General features: G+C 32.5%; 1 protein-coding gene across 3 annotated transcripts in view; it reads left to right on the forward strand.

The window, feature by feature from the left end:
* LOC149415332 (uncharacterized) overlaps nt 1–20115 on the forward strand; it is a 209848-nt gene that overhangs the window by 87603 nt on the left and 102130 nt on the right. The window lies entirely within an intron of this gene.

Below are 20115 nucleotides of genomic sequence, written 5' to 3' on the forward strand. Positions count from 1 at the left end.
TTTTTTATGTTAACGAATTTTACGGCGATTGAAATTTGTGAAATTTTATGGTGTATGCGCGCGGTAGGCGGCAGTGACTTCACGCCAGCCGAAGTTCCCAGGCAGTTGGCAATACCGGTGGCAGTTGTCGTTAGTGGCCATAATGCCATTGATTAAATCAATAATTATTAGTTGGAAAAAAATATTATTCATTTATAGTGAAGCGGTCGGTGGTGCAATCAATAAAAGTTCCATTTGAGTTCAAGTTCAATTCCCCAGCTTATGAAGTCCTCCACCATTGCACAAACACTATCTTACTCTTTAAAATCTTAATCTTACTTACTCTTTTTGTATCAAATACCTATGTGTAACTATTAACTGTCAACTCAAATGGACTTATCACATAGAAAAAACTGTCAATAAACTGAGGAATCTAATTTACATATTCAAACGCATGAGCAATATTGTTAACATAAGAACCATGAGGCTTGTTTATGATACATTGGTACTCTCATCAATTTCCTACAAATAATCGCCAGGGGAGGAACATACAATAACCATGTGAAACCTCTAGAAATTGTTCAGAAGTCTATCATTAATAAAATGCACCAGAAGACCAAGACATATCCCACCGATCAATTGTTTCAGGTAACTGACATTATGGAACTAAGGCGGATCTACTGTGTCCAATGTCTTAAATTTATATACACTCGTCCTTATAATTTCTGTAAAAACCCAAATCGTTCTAGCCAGAGACACAATATATGCGTGTACACAGTACCTCACTGCAAAACTAGGCTAGCCATTAACTATTTAACTAGGCTACACATTAACTATATTGGCCCAAAATTGTTTAATTCCTTGCCGAGTTCCATCAAGATGTGCCAGAACCTAAATTCGTATAAAATAAATGTTGAAAGCTGAGTAATAAAAATCTGGAAGTAAGAATTTTTTTTCTATAATTTGTACTACGAATATGATACCTAAAATATGCCATTACCGTCTACATTTTTTAAAAATTTCTATTTGAGTTCAACTTTAACTGTTTATTAAATATTTATCTATAGTTTATTAACTTTTAATAGTTACGCAAAAACTCCAGTAAAATCATATTGATCTAACTATTTATTTTTCTTTATTTAACCACCACTGTTTTGAATTCATAACTTGTAATGCCCACGCACAGGCTTAGCCTTTGTGGGATTTTTTAGTTACTGTCTTATATTTTCTATAATTATATATGTACCTGTGTGTATCAAAAAATTTTCAAAAAAAAGTAATATAAAGATGCAAATGTTGTCAGGTTATTCATCATAATCAGGGATATTATTTTGTCTTTCGCACTGTGATTATTTGTGGACTGCAAATAGGTTTTCAGAGAACGTGCAAACATTCTTATATTGTCCTCGTTTGTGATGCGATTTTGTCCTAAATCAGCATCGTTTGTGCTAGTAAAACTTTAGGTTCCACTTGTGATTTTGTGAAAGACGCCTCTCTGAAGGCTGAAAAAATATATTTTCTGATTTATGCTCTGGCCTTCAACAGGTTAAAAAAAATTAAAATGGTGAAATTAAAAAATGTATTTTAGTTTATTCGTACAGATTTGACGTATTGTCAACGCTTACAATAAGACCGACCAAATAGATTTTTAAAAGATACATTAATAATAATAATGATTGGATTATTTGTATAGCGCCGTTTTCGTGAGAAAGAATTTAATTTATTCCTATCACTTACACTTTGTCTTATAACTAAGTTTCAAAGATAGTGACTTATAACTACTGGCTTATAAATAAGATAAATTTAGAGTGATTTACAACTAACCAATGACTTAAAATATATTGAATATTATGATTTCTGCCTGATAATAAATGGTTGTTACATTAAAATGGGTTGTCAAGGAAAAGAATCCCCTGGACTGATGAAACACAACTGGAAAACAATACGATTATTATTCTGGATACGACAACTTGAAAAGGTGAGTCTTTAATATTGCTCTTTCGCAAATGTGAAAGATTGCAATGGATAACCTAAAAAACGAGTCCACAATAAAAATAAATAAAAATATACTACGTTATATGTAAAACTTGCGGGAAATATAGATAATTTGACTTGAGTCAGGTTGAAAACTGAAAAATTTGTTATTTATGAAATCACGAAATTTGTAATTACAAATTTCAAATATAGAAGAAATATAATAGGTTTGGTGAAAATATATGTATTTTAGGTAGGTACCTCGGTATCACATGTTAGTGGATTCCTAAGTATTATAATTTATTACGATGAATAAGTTCTTATTTTGAAAATATCACAATCGTGCGTAGGTACTAAGAAAATATATTGTTGAATTACGGTGGTTCAAATATTCAACACCGTTATTTTATCATACACAAGTCTAAAAAGCTTAAGTTCGCCATTGCGAAAATCTCGATTACACGACTGTAAAGCTCATTGAAGCTGTACAATGGTTATTTTGGTTCTAATGATCGCATAATATGGCATAATACGTCGACCTGTCACTTTACACGCATCAGGCCGGGTGAGGAAGTACAAAAAATAATAGTCTTTTTGATGGCTGTAATACGATATTTTATTGCTGGCAACTCTGTTTTGGCGAGTATTTAAAAATTTTATAAATATTTCGGATATAAAAAAATGGATTGCTAGAATTTTTTTATGCTGTTTTTTGTACGAGGAATTTGTAAGAGATTTATTTTGAATTATAATGAATTATAATATAATAAATCTCTGACGTATTACTGTTATTTGTTATACGGTTTCGTAATTAAATATGTTTTTTTTTAGTTTCGTGCAAAGTGGTATATTTTCGTTAATTCCTATGCTTTTGAAATCATAATTTTGTGTATGTCAATTTGTAATATTAAAATCTGAAAGAGCTTTTATCTGCTTTCAAAAACAGTATTTTATTTTAGCATACGTTTAAAAAAAACGAATCTATGGGAATATTAATTAAATTAAACATATTTTGCTATGGTTTTCAATATCATTTAGAAAATTTCTTAAGGAAGGTTAATACATGCATACTATATGTATAGAAAGTTGAGAAACGTTCCGCAACGCCATTTAAAGTAACTTGACGACAAACTCTCAGAATAAAAAGACTATTGCTATGAACGGGTTGTGAACTCAGGATCTTCCGATTCTGGGAGTCCGCTTTAACCACTGAGCAATCCCATAAACCTTTAAATATTATTTTCGAAATTATTAATATATATTTTTTTTCACAACACATACATCGCGTCTTTATAAATAACGGGTAATAATTAGTGATATGAGTGTATTCATGTACTCCCACCCCCAGGACGAAGCCCCCCACAGGGTAGGATGGCTCTCATCTTTTGAATTTGGAGAATTTAGAAGGCAGGGGACAATAAATCTCCCCCTCCCGGCCAATAGGAAAGTGCCGACCGCGTGAGTGAGTCCTTTCTAAGAAATTATACTCTGTTTGGTTGAAAATGCGACTGATAAAAATATGCAAATAAAACACTGTTTCACTCTAATCGTTCTCTATCAAATTTCAAAGTTATGTTATTATTCCACTATGGTCCAGTTATTTCACAGAACTAAAATACTAATAGAAATTTAACAGAATGTTTTAAATTCTGTGAAACAACAGGCCCTTAGACTTATGAGATATGCAAAAAACTGAGTTTCATCATTATTAAATTCTAACGGAATGGCGATACTCGAAATCACGCAAGTGTAAAAGGATATCTCGTGCTAAATATGTCTATTCAAATTCATATGTTTCTATTCAAATCTATATGCAAACTAATTATTTATTTGCTGTAAAATTGCAAAAGTTTTGCACATTTTGTGAATGCTACTAATCAGAGTAAGCATCAAAACCCCACCGTGATTTGCCAACGTAGCTCTGTTGAAGAACTTTTATAATAGATAAACGCAAATTTCAAGGGGCATGCCTCGCAGCCATTGAAACTCTATTGTGGGCTCAATGCATACGCTTTTGCTTAGTCAATTAAGTAACTTCTCACTCTCTCAAAATCTTCCCGGTGAAAGACCTCGTACATTCAAAATGCAAACATTGCTTGAAATAAAATAATTAGGTATGGCCAGATTTAAATACCCAGGTACTTCCCGACCTTTCTCTTCCCCATCTCTTTCTCGTAATCCCTCCCTTCAGCTTCACAACATACTCCATTGCGGTATTTTCAAAAACTATGAATACAGTTAAAATGTGTGTAAGATTTAAGGTTTATTTTAAATCTTCCACACATTTTAACTGTATTCATTGTTTGTGAAAATTCATAGTATTTTCACAATCTATGAATACAGTTAAAATGTGTGGAAGATTTAAGGTTTATTTTTCTAATTCTGATTGTAATTTTCAGTACCATTACCATTAATACATTATCTTTAAAAAAAATAATATTTAATAGGTATGTAACAATAGTTCATTTATATAGCGCAGTTTTGTGTTATTTAGCTTCAAGTGTGATTTACTACAATAAACTTTGTAAAACGCTGTTGTTGTGAAAATTCCCTTCAACGACACTGTATCCTGCAGTGTAATGCACTTTAATACATGCACTGTATTAAAGTGCATATTATAATAGTATTGATACTTCTTACTTTGTAAGAAAGTAAAGTTTTTTTTTGTACAGTACATAATAAATATATCAATATCAGGTGTACCTACTTATTCACTGTGTATATTGTATAAACTAAGTAAAAGACGTATTAACGTGCATAAATATATAATGCAATGCTCTGTAATGTAAGACAAATACACTACTTATAATTCACTGCAATATATTACAACACTATAATGTAATTCACTGTAGTGTAATGAATAACTTGTATAATTCATTATATAGGTTTATTACATTTGTTCTACTTCTATTTTTATACTTGTTACATAGTTCTGCTTTTAAATTTGTTACTTAGTCCTGCTTTTTATATTTTAATCTACATTCACTAAATAATTAGTTGTATATTACCAAATCAATCATCTGTGAACATCTACAATTGGTCTGTTTCTTTTCCATCCTCTTTTGTATATTAAAGTTATATTAAGACTTTTTATGTTCCTTAAAATAAATAAATAAATACATGACAATATATTGTAGTGTAATACATTACAATACACTATAGTCTAATACATTACAATACACTATAGTGTAGGTAATACATTACAATATAATGTAGGGTAATACATTACAATACACTGTTGTGTAATACATTACAATACATTATTATACCGTAATGTAAAAAACCGTAGTGTAATAGTTAATAATAATAATAACACTATAGTTTAATAGTTTCCTTTTTTCGTAGAGTGCAGAACTCTTGTGCAAGAAATTTAAAAGAAATAGGATTATTATCATAAATTTGAATAGAATAACATGTATGTATATCTGAATTCGTATCGTGCATCCGTCCATACTCGTAGAACCGCGTACATTTCACAGGGGGGGTATGGTTATGAAAATTTAATTTGGTCGAGACTTTTGTGTTTGCAGCTCGCTGTGTTGTTTGTGGACGTAAAATGGTGGTGGAAAATGGAAAGGGGCAAAGCCGGGCGCGAGGGGAGACGAGGGTAAGCGGGGGGAAATAGAAAAACCGGCGTGTTTTGATGGGGGAGAGCCGGGACTGCGTGCGGAGCGACGCAGGAAGCCATTGGACAAGAGGAGACAAAATAAATTACAAATGTGGTAGCAAAAGTAGAATTTTTAATAATTTTATTTTTATTTTGGACGCTAGGTACCGAAATGGTTTTAAATATTTATACACATAATTGATTTGAAAAGTGTGTTTGTTTCGACAGATCTCGAAATTTTTCAAGTTAATTCAATCGATAAATTTCTGGCCATTTCTAAAATTGCCATTATTTGTTTTTGAACGGCAATGACAAATATTTTAAAAAATAATATCATCAGTTTCTCAGATCCTACATAATAATAATATACATCCTATATAATATCCCGTGTTTTTTTACGGGTCTGCGCTAGTATATTTCCTAGTAGATAGTTCTTCTGAATAAGAATACTCCTTTTTTTTCAAAATTATCTTGTACAATCGATAAGAAAAAATTGGTTTAACTGTGTTTTTGACATCCATTTCTCATGGTGGACCTGATGATAATGGTGAAAGATCTGGATATTTTATACATACTTCAGTTTACCAATAAAAACTACACTTATTGTATAGGTAATTGCTCTAAATTTCTATCCAAATCATCATATTTTCAAATTAATGTATTGTTTTCATTGAATGACATCTAGCGTTGAAATTCGAAAGCTTCAAATCTTTTAAAAACAAACAAGTGAATCGTTCTTAATTTAATAATGAATCATAATTATTTCATCGAGTTCATAAACATCGTCACAAAAGCAGGTCATTTTGAAATTCGAACTAATGATGTTTACTAAATCGTGTAATCGCCGGATTTTATCCGTGCCATTTTATCAAACAGCGTAAATCACATGGAAATTATATTCAATTTTGCGCCTTTTGCTGCTTTATATTAGAGCGCATAATTGCCTGCTGGCAGACCAATTAGGGTTCACCTAATTACTTTGTCTAAATTGTAACACGGGCGAATTATGTTCGCGAATTGCGTCGTCGCGCGACGTTTCAAAACAGTTGCCAAATTTGCGTACAGTCGGCAAAGTGGGGAATGCTGGGAAGTGGCTAGCTAGTAGGTACCTACTTGTTCAAATTAATAACCTTTTTAAATACATCTATTTTAATTTTGTTTTCGATAATGAATGAATGCAAAATATCTTGGAAGCGGAAATTCCCGACATCCAATCGATCTGAAACTCAGATAGTGTCATGGATATATATATTTTTAAAATTATTAATTTTTTCATGTCATGTATTATTAATTTAAAAATTATAATTGCGTGTTTTTAAAAGTACTTTCCATCCGACAGGGGAAGAAAAGCCTATGTTGAAATAGCAATTTATGGGAATGTTGGTTAACCTAAAATAACGTTAAATAAAAGAGACAAAGACAAATAAATAAGAAAACTTAAAAAAAATTAAACCAAGTTTGAAAAGAATTTTGACCCAGCTAAAATTAAGTCAGACAAAGCATAATGTTAGAAATAAGTACCTACTGTCAAAATAGAATGAAGAAGAATGTAATTAAAAGGTGGGTTGCCGGCAGTGAAATTAAATATCTAATTGAACAAAATTATTTTAGGTTATGTTCGTTCATCATAACGGATACCACCTACAAATTTATGAATATTCTGTATTTGTTAAATTAGTGAATCTAAATTAATAACCACACGAAAAATAATTATTTTTTGACTCAAAACAACGTACATACATAAAATCAATTTTGAAACTAGTCAGAAAAATACTTGAACCTGATACGTTTCCAATTTAAACAAATATATATAATTCGAATAATTAATCCGATTTTGCCGAAATTTAAATTCCATTCCAAGAAATAAACGGTTGAGCGCTCATTTTAATTTCGATTTTCGAAAAAAGGCCATATTCCAATTATTTTAAATTTCATCCCATGGCAATAATGCTAGTTCGGCGTCCCTCCACCTGCGCTCTCGCCTGTGATTGGCCGAGCCCCTTTCCCCCCAACATTCAAACGTGGAACGCGTCCCACGTGGATATAGGGAAATAATTAGTGCGAGCGGGACGAGACGCTACCGCCATACAAAATTTGAATTGAAACACAAACGTACGTGTGTGTGAACCTAATCTCACAAAAATCGCGTACAAATTAACACACACGAATAAAAAAATCTATCGAACCTCATGAAAACTTTACTCTTTTTAACATTTGACATGACCCTTTTGACGATAGCAGCAAAATTTTCTTTCAGTTCGCTTAATGCAGCCACATTGCCTTACTCAGAACTCTTACATGTTAAAAAAAACACGTGTTAATCTTAACGCACGAGTAAAAAAACTGCATCATTAGCTCATAAAGTGTAGTTTTAAAATGATTTTCATTCTGCCCTTTTGATGTATTCGCTGAATTTTCTTTCAGTTAGTCCGGTGCGGACGCATTATGCTAACTTACCCGAGATAATATTATTTATGCAGTATACGACTTGGCGAAAATGCGCGCTAGATGAACTTTGCTCAAAGATTAAATTCGTTTGGCAATTATCATTGTGTCTGGGGGTTTTGAGACCTTATGGAACTGGATTTGGAATAATGATATAGACAATAGGGGTATTGTTTGAATGTGTGTATGTGTAAGGTTGAAATGGCTGACTCGTGATGTTTCTGTCTCGTTTCCTCCGTGGCATTTCATGTTTTACGTTTCTCGTACCGAACTAGAAGTAACCTGTGACATATAATGGCTTGGTAGGCACTTACAGCAAAAGAGATCACCGTTAAAATAACCCTAATCCGCAAGGGGGTTGTGCTTTTCCTGTTTGACACTTACAGCACACTGAAAAATATGACTAAACTTTACACTGTAATTTTTTTATGGAAAATGTAAACGCTGTGTTCTCTCTATGTAACACTGTTTAATCATATTTCTCACATACTCGTAGACAGAATAACTTTTATGGTACCATGTAAGGCTGCGATATACCTACATCTCGCAAAAAGTATCTACGGTTGTTGGTGGAACTATAGCATCCTCCTTAAGGATCTTAAGGACGATGCGGTCTTTTTACTTATGACGGCAAAATAACACTTTCCCCAAAACATTCTTACATTTTTACAAAACATTACTACTAAACCATACAGTTACAGATTACAAATATTATTATGTGTAACTATGAGTAAGCTGTCATACCCTTAAATTAAATATATCATTCCTGAGAGAAAGTCCAGTTATATCCAATTTTCCAATTATGTCCTAAATCCTGTATCTAAATTTCACTAATACAATTAGTTAATTTTAATTAAGTGTTAATCTCAAGTGACCTACCAGGTAAGTATTGTACTGTATATTATCTCCATATATAGTTAGTAATAACATAGATCATTGTAGAAATGTATTATACATTTGTACAGCGGTGATTTTGCACAAAAACGGCGCTATACAAATCATTCAAATATTATTATTATTAAGGACGGGTTGTTTCGAAGAATTTGAATAATTCATCAAATTTCAACGTTCATTTTCAAGTTCTGTGAAAGATTTTTTCAAGTTCTGTTTTTATTTCAGTTTTTTCAAGCAACTAGCCTACAATGCATAGGTATATCATTGCATGATATATGTTCATAATTAAATTCATTTGTAACTTTGATGTAATATTAATTTTCTTATAATTAAATTATACATAATATGTAAATGAAATCCTCACCACGGGAGATCTCAGTGAGGATATCATTATATCTATTTGTTACACAAAAAAAAGATAATAAAACACTTATTATTATTATTATTGTTAAAAATGATATAATAACAGAACTTGAATAAGTCTTTCACAGAATCCGAAAATGAACGTTGAAATTTGATGAATTGTTCAAATTCTCCCAAACAACCCGTCCTAAGTGTTTATGATAAATAAATAAAAAATTATATATGTGCAAAACAATGATAAAAAACTTTATTCACACAGTTGAGAAAAATAAATATATGTTTTCTAAATGGGAAGCAAGTTTTTCCTCGAACACATTTTCCAGAAGGCGCGACTTCGGCGAAAATAAATAAGGTGTTTATTTTTAAACCATTTTCAAGAAACTGTAGACACGTCGGAAAACGACCAATTATTTTATAAGAAGATAGATCCTGTCATTGGCCATTAGGGAGGAACTGTTGAAACGTGACATTTCGTTAATTGGGGACGTTAGGACGAAAATAATAGAAAAAGGTTAGAATCCTGCATTATTACAACCTTAACACAGAAGAATAACGTGAAAAGAGCATAAAACAATCAAATATTGTGTAATATTTTACTTCGTTTTCATAGAACAAGATTTTCATGGCAGAGAGCAGAGAGAAAAATCAGTGTTGCTGATTTATTAAAATCCGGTTAAAAACGGGATTCATGCACCTTCATTTGTCCTGATAATAGGTATACAATGACGAAATGCGAATATATATATATTTTTTTATGAACATCGCCTTAACACATTTGTGATTTACTGAAAGTTTATTAGGAAACCCATCAATTCATTCGTTAAAAGCCTGCAATCCCGTGTTTAACCGGATTACGAATAATTCGAAGACATTCTTTATATATGTATATTTTTTTAAGAAAAAAATGTTGCTCTTGTTGTGCCAACACACTACGCCTGGGTAGACCCAAACGCGATGTCAACTCAACCACCGGCGCGGCGGGTCAAATAATATCAGTAAGTTTTCTCCGTTCGGTATGCCCAAGATTCTGGGATCATGGACTTAAAACCCAGTGAGGAAAAAATTAATAGATAGTATAATGTTGTAGCGCTACTGTTGTACACAGGATACATGCGACATCTATAACGATTCAGCTGCTAGATCATATAACATCTGCTATTCGCTATACCATAGTATGCATATTAGGCCGGAGTGATATATATTTATTTTTAGATTTTCAAAATCCCTACATGCTTTGAATGACCCTTTTTTATATTCGTTGAAAAATTGTTTAATTATTTGTTAACGGCATACGACATGAATAAAACTTTTTACCATTATTTTTCTATACGGTTTGCTAATATATTACAAACTTCTCTAATCAAAACAATTGTTCCATTTCACGAATAATAAATTATTTCACACCCAAAAATAGTATTTTAAAACATCTAAGTCGGTAACATGCTGCATTTTAACTGTTTTGGTACACCAACACAGAACATGACTAATCTTTTATTGTGTTGGGCAATTTTTAGTAAAAGTGTGGCATCAAGAATCGAAGCGCTGGAGTAAATTTGAGTTTCAGGCCACCATTCCGAATAGAAACGTTTTGTGAATGTTTTTTTTTTTTAATGGTCTTTAAATAGCCTCGTAAATATTAACCTCTTTCTTTTTCTTATGCAAGTACTCCCGTTCTTTCCTAGCCACATAACATTCCTAAAACAGTTAGTTCTCTTGTGGGTTATCTACAAGTTAAAAGGGCATATTTGATAAAAAGTTAACTAATTTTTGCAAATTTCAAATTCCTGACGACGAGTATTTTTTACTGATTGGATTATTTGTATATACGAATATATCAGTTCTGTGTATATGAGGTTTACAGTATTTTTTGGTAACGTGCACTCTTACAAATATTCCAGATATGTACCTAACACTCGGAATACAATAAGTATAACTTTTAATAAGTACAAGCATCAAGCAATTCATGTTTCGATGTTCGTTTAATGCCGGGTTCATGGGGTGAGGTTTATGGGGTTTTGGTCTGCATCGGGGTTAGAGTGATGGATTCATACGTCCTTTAATCCTGGACACACTGATCCCAGGATTCCTACTCACCCTTCATTCCTCTCCTTCATTTCCGTAAAAATACACCAACACAGAATCCCCCAAAGATGACGTAAGCACCAGGCGCGGTCCGTTCATACACGCTGTGGATGCTCCGCATCCCTTGCATGTTAGAGTAAAAAGATTTCGACTTCTAGCCGTAAACACCAATACTGCAATTTAAATATTTTAATATTTCTACAACGACCTTAATGTGATTTTTTTTACAAAAACGGCGCTGAAAAAAAAAATACAAATATTATTGATAAAAGACATCGTGCATATTATCGTCCCGTTTCCGTGTATCTACGCACAACGAACGACGCGATACAAACAGCGCGGGCGAGTCTAAATACACATACATTCTCAAATACCTACTGTGAAACGCGTAAAACACACTGCGGTGTGGAAGCTATCTGTAAACCGTATCCAAGAATGATAGAACGTACGTTCTTTCCGCACATGCGCACTGAGACACGAAAGCCAATATCTTCTTCAACTTTATATGATATTAATGACAGCATCCAACGAACAAAAACCGTCTTTAATGCTAATGTGTATAATCCACATAATCGTATACTCTATTAATAATTCATTGGATTGTATGCGCGCGCTGCTTTGACAGTTTGCTTTGAGCTTGAATACTGAAGTCGAATTCTTATTGAATATTACTGCGATTTACTTTTTAATCATAATTTAAATGAATACCCAAAATAAGATGGATACTTCGCCAACGTGTTCTAAATGATAATTGTGAATTTTGTGGTTGTATAATTGAATCGTTAATGCAAAAAAGTATTGTGTCTCGGCCATTTGCGGAAAAAAAACTTATTCTAGATACTGGAAATATTGGTTAATGGATTTATGGAGATAATTATAGACGGTACTTAATTGTATCTTGTTCGTGGGCTAGCGTCTAGATACGCATATTTGATATCAAGTACGTAGTAAGTACGAGTATAAACATTTGATGTCCAGCATCCCTTCTACAAAAAGTCACCGACCGGCACTGGTACGCACTAAGGAAATTATTTTCCTGAGTGCGTATTTACTAATTGGAGATAATGTAAAATGTCTCTAATAAGTTACAAGGTTGTTAAAATGGTAAAAAGTGAAGTGAAACCTACGAATATTATAATATTTCTTCGTGGTGTGACTCAGATATCCAGTTCCTTCGGCGGAGTTAGTTTGTTAAAATATCCGCTAGGAGTCGTAATGGCGCTAATCCTAGGCTCGCCGGAAACTGAAACAGGAGGCGGGTAGAACCTACATTCAGTGGCCAGGGGGCCAGTCAAATCTATAATTTAGTCAATTTCTGTAATTACTTAGTAACTTGTTTACTGTAATTAGACAATGTAATTGACAAACGGACGAAGAGTTTTTATTCTAATAACATTCTGGCAAGTACCGCATAACTTTTAATATTTTGGTGACAATTGACGATAGTGTAATTACTGTTGATAGAAAAAATATGTTTTTCACCAGGATAGGATGACGTCAGAATCGTTTAGATCTGTTGGTTTTAAATTGATTTTCAATATCTTTTTTCATTTTACTTCCAAAACCAAAATATAATTTAAACTTATGTGTATTCAGAATGGTCGATTTTTTGTTTGAAGATTGTCTTATAATTATATTTTGGATGAATTTTCTAGATAGGTATTAACATTTCTTACCATTTTCTGTGTGTTTTAAAATAGGTACCTACATTAAATGCATTATAATACTGGTAAGGTAATACTAGTTACATAAGTTGCCTTTTGAATATCACTTTCAAATATGACATAATCCATGATGGTGATGTCCTTAATTTGTAAAAAAAAATAAGGACTCAATTTGCACTGAAACTAAAAAGTTTTTATACATTAATATTGTACTATGAAATACCATTTAACATTAAAAAAAAATTGTCAAGGTTTGTAAATTCTTAATTAAATATATTTATACATAATGAAAAAAGCGAAGTGGCAATAACTTTAACGATACCTTTGTCTAGTTAAACTTTTTTTTTTAATTTCGTGAAAAGTAGTAATTACAGTTTACACGATAAAAACCATCGGTAAGCGACTTTAAAACTTTGTCTTTGTTTGCATTAAATTTTAATATTTTTAATTGTATTTGTCCATTTGTAATACTAAAATCTGAATGAATATTTGATCTGGTTTTAAGAACAGTATTTTGTTTGGTTATCCTTAGGAGATTGACATATACCAACGAGGACTTTTCCGTAGGCTTTTTTAAGATATACAATTCTGCAGTCCATTATTTTGATGTATCTGATAATATTTAACCAGCGTTAGCAAAGTAAGCCCTCGAAACTATTTTTTTACGACTTGATTACAAAACATCAACTTTTCGCCACTTTCTATAAACACAATATGCATATATTTGTACATAAACCTTCCGGAAGAAAATCTCTAAATGTTAGTGAAAACCTCGTCAAAATCCGTTGCGTAGTTTAGAAGAATTCAGCGCACAAACAGACAGACGTGATTAACGAAAAAAATTTATACTTATTTAGAGATAAGTTCAGAAACAGCGATATCATCTGGAATCAAATGTACCTAATGCGAAAATATGTTCCTCGGATTCTGTATTCTGACAGTTCTTCTAAGACTTCTAAGAGATGTGAATTGCAAAATGTCAGAGGCATTGGGGTCAAGGAAAATTTATACCAGTCTGAAGATAGTCATGATTGGCTGCCCACAACTTCCATTGCAGTTCTAACCAGGGATAGTAAGTAGGAAATCCCGGATTTTAATTTTTCACTCCACACCCAATGTTATGTTTTTTTAATACGACTTCGGTAAGAGTATACATCCGTTGAATGCACAAGAAATCTATTTCAAGGTCACAACGACGCCAAAATCACCTAGAATTCGTCAGATTAGAATATACAAATTTAGATTCGAAAATTCGGTAATGATGTAATTTAATATCTAATCCCGGCTTTGTCCGACTTCTCCCGACCGTCCCGTTTCCCGGATTATAATACGGGAAATTTCCGGATTCGTTTCCGTGTTAATGAGCTTAACAATTATTATTATTATTATATTATAATTGCAAGTTACGATGGACGGCAGATACAACAGCCGAATTATTCACAGATTCTGAAATGGTGAAATTCGAAACGTGGGGATGATTCTATATCCCAGGGGTGGACTGAATAAATAAATAATTTTCTACTACCTATGCAAAATATTATTAAATATTTGAATGCGGAATGAAAAATCTCATGTATTTTGAAGTAGGTTCTAATAGTTAATAATAATATTTTCGCTGTGACGCTTTAAATCTTTAACCCCAATTCATTGAACTGTAGAACTTTTGATTAGAATTCAATTTTCATTTTCAAATAAAAAGTGTTTGTTTGGAGAATTTAACAAGATTTTTTAACAAAAAATCTTTCTAATTGTCATTTTCTAAATTGGAACTGATTTGTGTAGAATTCAGACTGTCCTATTTAGCGAAATATTTGGCTCAACTTTTTTACCTTCAATTAGTCCAATTTGGCCTCCAATGCTCCAACCACTTTATCAACGAACGACCGGAAACTACCGAATACTGTCCCCGCGCATTGGTACTCGCGTGATAAAAGTGGAACACGCTTCGACAAGCAATTGCAGGTACCTTTTTTACTTACCTACATTGAAAGTATATACATAACCTGATAAAATAAAAAAAGGAATTATAAAGACAATACTGAAAGAACCCATAATAACGCTTTCGATTGCAATTTTTAATAGTTTTGAAGTACAACAAATATATACTATTGAAACTATTCAAAAATACCGAATCCTCTACAATGCCGCGTATTCATCACACTCGGTCAAATCACAATGACATAAAAAATATTCCATGTCATAAAACCATATTCAGACAAAGAAACTACAATTTTGTTGTGACAAAACTCCAAAACATCATTTTCCCAGATATAAAGCGAATAGAAAAGTTTAATGATTACAAATCAAGAATGCAAATCTGGCTGAAAGGGTTCAATGAAAAAACTCTAAAAAAACTCATTAAAAACGACGTAGAACACTATTCCAACACTAGAGTCCCAACGGCTCGGAACCAGTGGAGCCATCACACCCCCGTTGGGGTACCTACGTTGTGAGGCTGAAGGGAATAGGGAAGAGAAGAAGAAAGTTCTGAAGTACCTACCTACACAGCTACTTAAATCTGGTATTTAAAAGAATGTTATCTATACACATCAAGTTGGAATTTTGACGAGTCACTTACGAAGAAGGTTTTATATACGACACAAAGTATACGTCTTTCTTGAACAGGTTGATAATAATTGGAATCGGCGACATCAGTATCCATTCAAATCGCTATTGATCAAAGTTCCCGAGAGAAATATTTAGAGCTGATTTATTTATCTTGACCACAAAATATGAAACAGAGTATTTATTCTATGCCTTCCAATCATTATGATTATTTGTATGACACTATCAAAATTAAAATTAGGAACAGACAAACTCAAAATACTGCACAGTCACAGCGCTGCAACAACTTTACTACTACCGTGAATCTGAATTGATTAGTATTTGATTTATGAACAATAGAACCCTATTTAAAATTCCCTTGTTTCAAAATGGCCGCCATCCCCCCTACCCCACCCCGGAATCCCCCTCCACCCATTGGCCAGAAATACGACCCCAATTTGCAGGCATCCAATTAATTACATGGCAATTTGATTGGATACCATGCTCCATGGTATGTTGGGATCTACGGCTTTCAAACTACACAAATAGTTCTACATTCTACCTATATCGACAGATTGTTATATTTTAGCACTGAATAGGTGAACCAGTAGTAGTGTGTTGTAGATACTGAAGAGCTAATACTATTGAATTAAAACGTGTGCGTGCGTGTGTGAGTGTATATGTACATGTATGTATGTGCATTGAACGGTTTATAATATCATTGACATGATGCTACTTTCAAATTTGAGCAGTAAACCTAAAAAAATGTTGATGTCAGAGTTAAGACAAATACAGGATTTTCCAATAAGAGGTATTATTTTGAATAGCCCGCTATTTCGGTAGATGTTACTTTTGAAGCTGTCATTTTTGACATTTGACAAGTGGAAACTACGCCATTAATAAAAATGGAACGATACACGCTTCAACAACGCATTGAAATTATTAAAATTCACTTGAGTGAATCAAATGCAAATCATCTTGAGTGATGAGGCCCATTTCCACATCGGTGGCTTCGTCAACAAGCAAAATTGTCGCATCTGGGGCTCGGAAATCCCAAGAGTTATTGTTGAAAAGCCTCTGTATCCTCAACGAGTGACTTTTTGGTGCGATTTATGGTCCGGCGGAGTCATTGGACCTTACTTTTTCGAAAATGAGGCTGGAGCAACAGTTACGGTGAATGGATCGCTATCGAGAGATAATTAATGTTTTTTATAGCCAGAATTGGATGGTATTGATTTGGACAACGTTTACTTTCAACAAGACGGCGCTACGTGCCACACAAGCAACGAAACCATTGATCTTTTACGATTAAATATCAAAATAACACATCTTATTGGAAAATCCTGTATCTATATACCTTCTATGTAGATTTGATTGAAAAACCACGGTCATATAATACCTTTTTTTAATTTTTTTATTTTTTAAAATTTAATATTTGAAAAAATATATTTTTACATAGATAAGTAAGTATACAGGATAAAAAAAGATATAAAACAATAGAAATTAAAGTAGCCTTTCCTCACCATAAAGAGACAATGCTCTTGTGTTTGGTGAGGGAATTCTAGTTCAATTATGTACATGTTAGTATTAAGGTAAATAATTTATAAAGAAACAACACAAGATTTAAACAATATTACTTCTAGATGTAAGTAGTGAACGTAATATGGACTTATAATAGTTTAAGGTAATTTTTTTTAATTTAAGGTGAAATTCCTGAATGTTTTCGATATTTTTTAAATTTAATGGAAGGTTATTAAAATAAATTATGCCTAGATAAAGATAGGTATTTTGAATGAGCTTAGTGTTAAATTTTGGGATTTTAATAGTTTTCTGGTATCTTGCTGATGTATTGAATTGCAAGTTATGAGTATTTGACTGCATTTCTTTGTAAATTTGAAGTATTGAATATTTTTGATATATTTTGTCTACTGTAGGTACTTTGAAAATTGTAAAAAGAATTTCGGTAGAAAATTTTGATGGTTTTTTCAAAATTACTTTGATTACCAATCTTTGAACTACTTTAAGTGGGTTCAAAATTTTATTATATGTTCCTCCCCAACCAATATGTTATTTGGTATCCTACTACTGTAATATTCTTGATATTATTGTATGAGCTCACCCATAGATGACACTAGATTAGTATATAAGGTTATCCATAGATGGCGTTAGCTGTTGAGAATATAAGGATAATAAATAAGGTGGCAACCTCAAGGTCGAGGTCCATATTATTCCAACCACGTACTAATTACGATGTCAGAGTCATTGTCAATATATCACATTAAAAAACCGTGTGTTTTGTTGAAGCTGGAGTTTCGTTGATTAAGTTTGACAGAAAACCCTGGAATGTTTTAAATAACTGTGATCAGTACCTAGACCTCAAGTCCAAAAACTATGGTTATAATTTTCTCCTTAAATAAATAAAAAAAAAACTAAAATTTCCCATGAAATCATAACATCTGTAAGTAGGTACTTAAATACCTACCTACTTAATTATAAACCATAATATATTATTCAATTTTTTTTTTCATTTTCATTTGTTCAAAGAAACGTCACTATCTCAAGAATTACGAATAATTTGAAGAAATTCTTAGTAAATTAGCAATACTCACTAAGGGCGTCAAAAGATCTGATATAAATCAGTTTTCTTCCAAACCGACCTAGACCACACTTCTAAGAATTATTTGTTCAGTGTATTTAGTATCTGTAGATACTAGAACACGTATCTAAAACTATCTACCTGCCATGGATGAAAGCTTTATCGCGATCATAATTCAATTTTGCATCCAATTAGCGAGAAATAATGCGAATTATCCGCCCAAATGGGAGTTACTAGGTATATACACTGATACTAGTTACTAGGGATGTTTCAAAACCTTGAGAAGGTATTTTAAAATATCGGTTATATTTGTGTATACTTGCACCCAACAAAGCTCTTGTTCTAAGATGTGTGCGGAAGATGTAAACATGTGTGCGGACAATTTAAAAAAAATAAGGTACGCGGCACTAGCCTTGTTTCTAAACCTTTTTACTTTATCAAAGAAGATGATAATACTAATAATTCTAAATGAAACGTGAAACAGAATAACTGGGAATCGAACCCAGGATTTCTGCATTACCGAGACAACGCCTCTAATCACTCGACCATTGAGACCTATTTATTTGCATGTACAGGGTTTTCCAATAAGAGGTGTTATTTTGATATTCTATCGTAAAAGATCAATGGTTTCGTTGCTTGTGTGGCACGTAGCGCCGTCTTGTTGAAAGTAAACGTTGTCCTGATCAATACCATCCATTTTCGGCCATAAAAAATCATTAATCTTCTCTCGATAGCGCAATCTATTCACCGTAACTGTTGCTCCAGCCTCATTTTCGAAAAAGCAAGGTCCAATGACTCTGCCGGACCATAAACCGCACCAACCAGTCACACGTTGAGGATAGAGAGGCTTTCCAATAATAACTCTTGGGTTTTACGATCCCCAAATTCGACAATTTTGCTTGTTGACGAAGCCACCGAGGTGGAAATGGGCCTCATCACTCAAGATAATCAATTTGATTCACTCAAGTGAATTTTAACAATTTCAATGCGTTGTTGAAGCGTGTATGGTTCAATTTTTATCAATAACGTTGTTTTTAATTGTCAAATGTCAAAAAATGACAGCTTCAAAAGTAACATCTACCGAAATAGCGGGCTATTCAAAATAACACCTCTTATTGAAAAACCCTGTATTTTTGCCGATCTCATATTCCAAATTCAGAATTAACAACACTATTTCAAATAATTTTTTCAACATTTTTGGATGATATTTTTAGAATTATTCTAAAGATTTTTTTGTAACCTATATAGTGTCTCGGATAAACACATCAGGTTTTCAATTAAATAGTGTAATATATTTAACCAAATTTTGGTATCCTATTTTCGACAGTATAAGTGATATGTAAAAATCTCACAATTGATAAGTCATTGCGAAATAAAATTATAAATTCAAGTTTTATGATGTCATTGCTCACCTATCGGGTTTTTGTTTTAATTCAATATTTTCTACGATTATAGAGGTTTTTCCAATAAGAGGTGTTATTTTGAATAGCCCGCTATTTCGGTAGATGTTACTAATGAAGCTGTCATTTTTTGACATTACTTACCGCGGTTTAAAGCCAATGAATCCGCCAATATTTCACCGTCTATCCCATATTTTTAGGTTCCATAAAATTGGCACATTATGGCGGCCTTATGGCGATCGTTTAAAACTTTTTTGCAAATTGGCATAATATGACAAAAATCACTCGAGTGGATAACGAATAAATTGATAGGTTTCGTAATAAACTTTTGTAAAATACAATTGAATTATCACGACGACGGAATACGTGTTCATAAAAATTCTAAGACTTTCACATTTCGTCACTTTATATGGTTAAGGCAAATGCAAGTGCATGAACACGCGTTCCGATACATTAAGAATTTATTAAAAAAATATCATGAAAGGGCCTGCAATCCCATTTTTAACCGTTTTACCAATATTTTCAAGAGATTCTTAATAAGTTTGTAATTTTTATTTTCTCCGTGTA

This window comes from Hesperophylax consimilis, chromosome 18 (assembly GCF_061612785.1).
Source record: "Hesperophylax consimilis isolate HC1 chromosome 18, BYU_Hcon_1.0, whole genome shotgun sequence".
Taxonomy (NCBI): domain Eukaryota; kingdom Metazoa; phylum Arthropoda; class Insecta; order Trichoptera; family Limnephilidae; genus Hesperophylax; species Hesperophylax consimilis.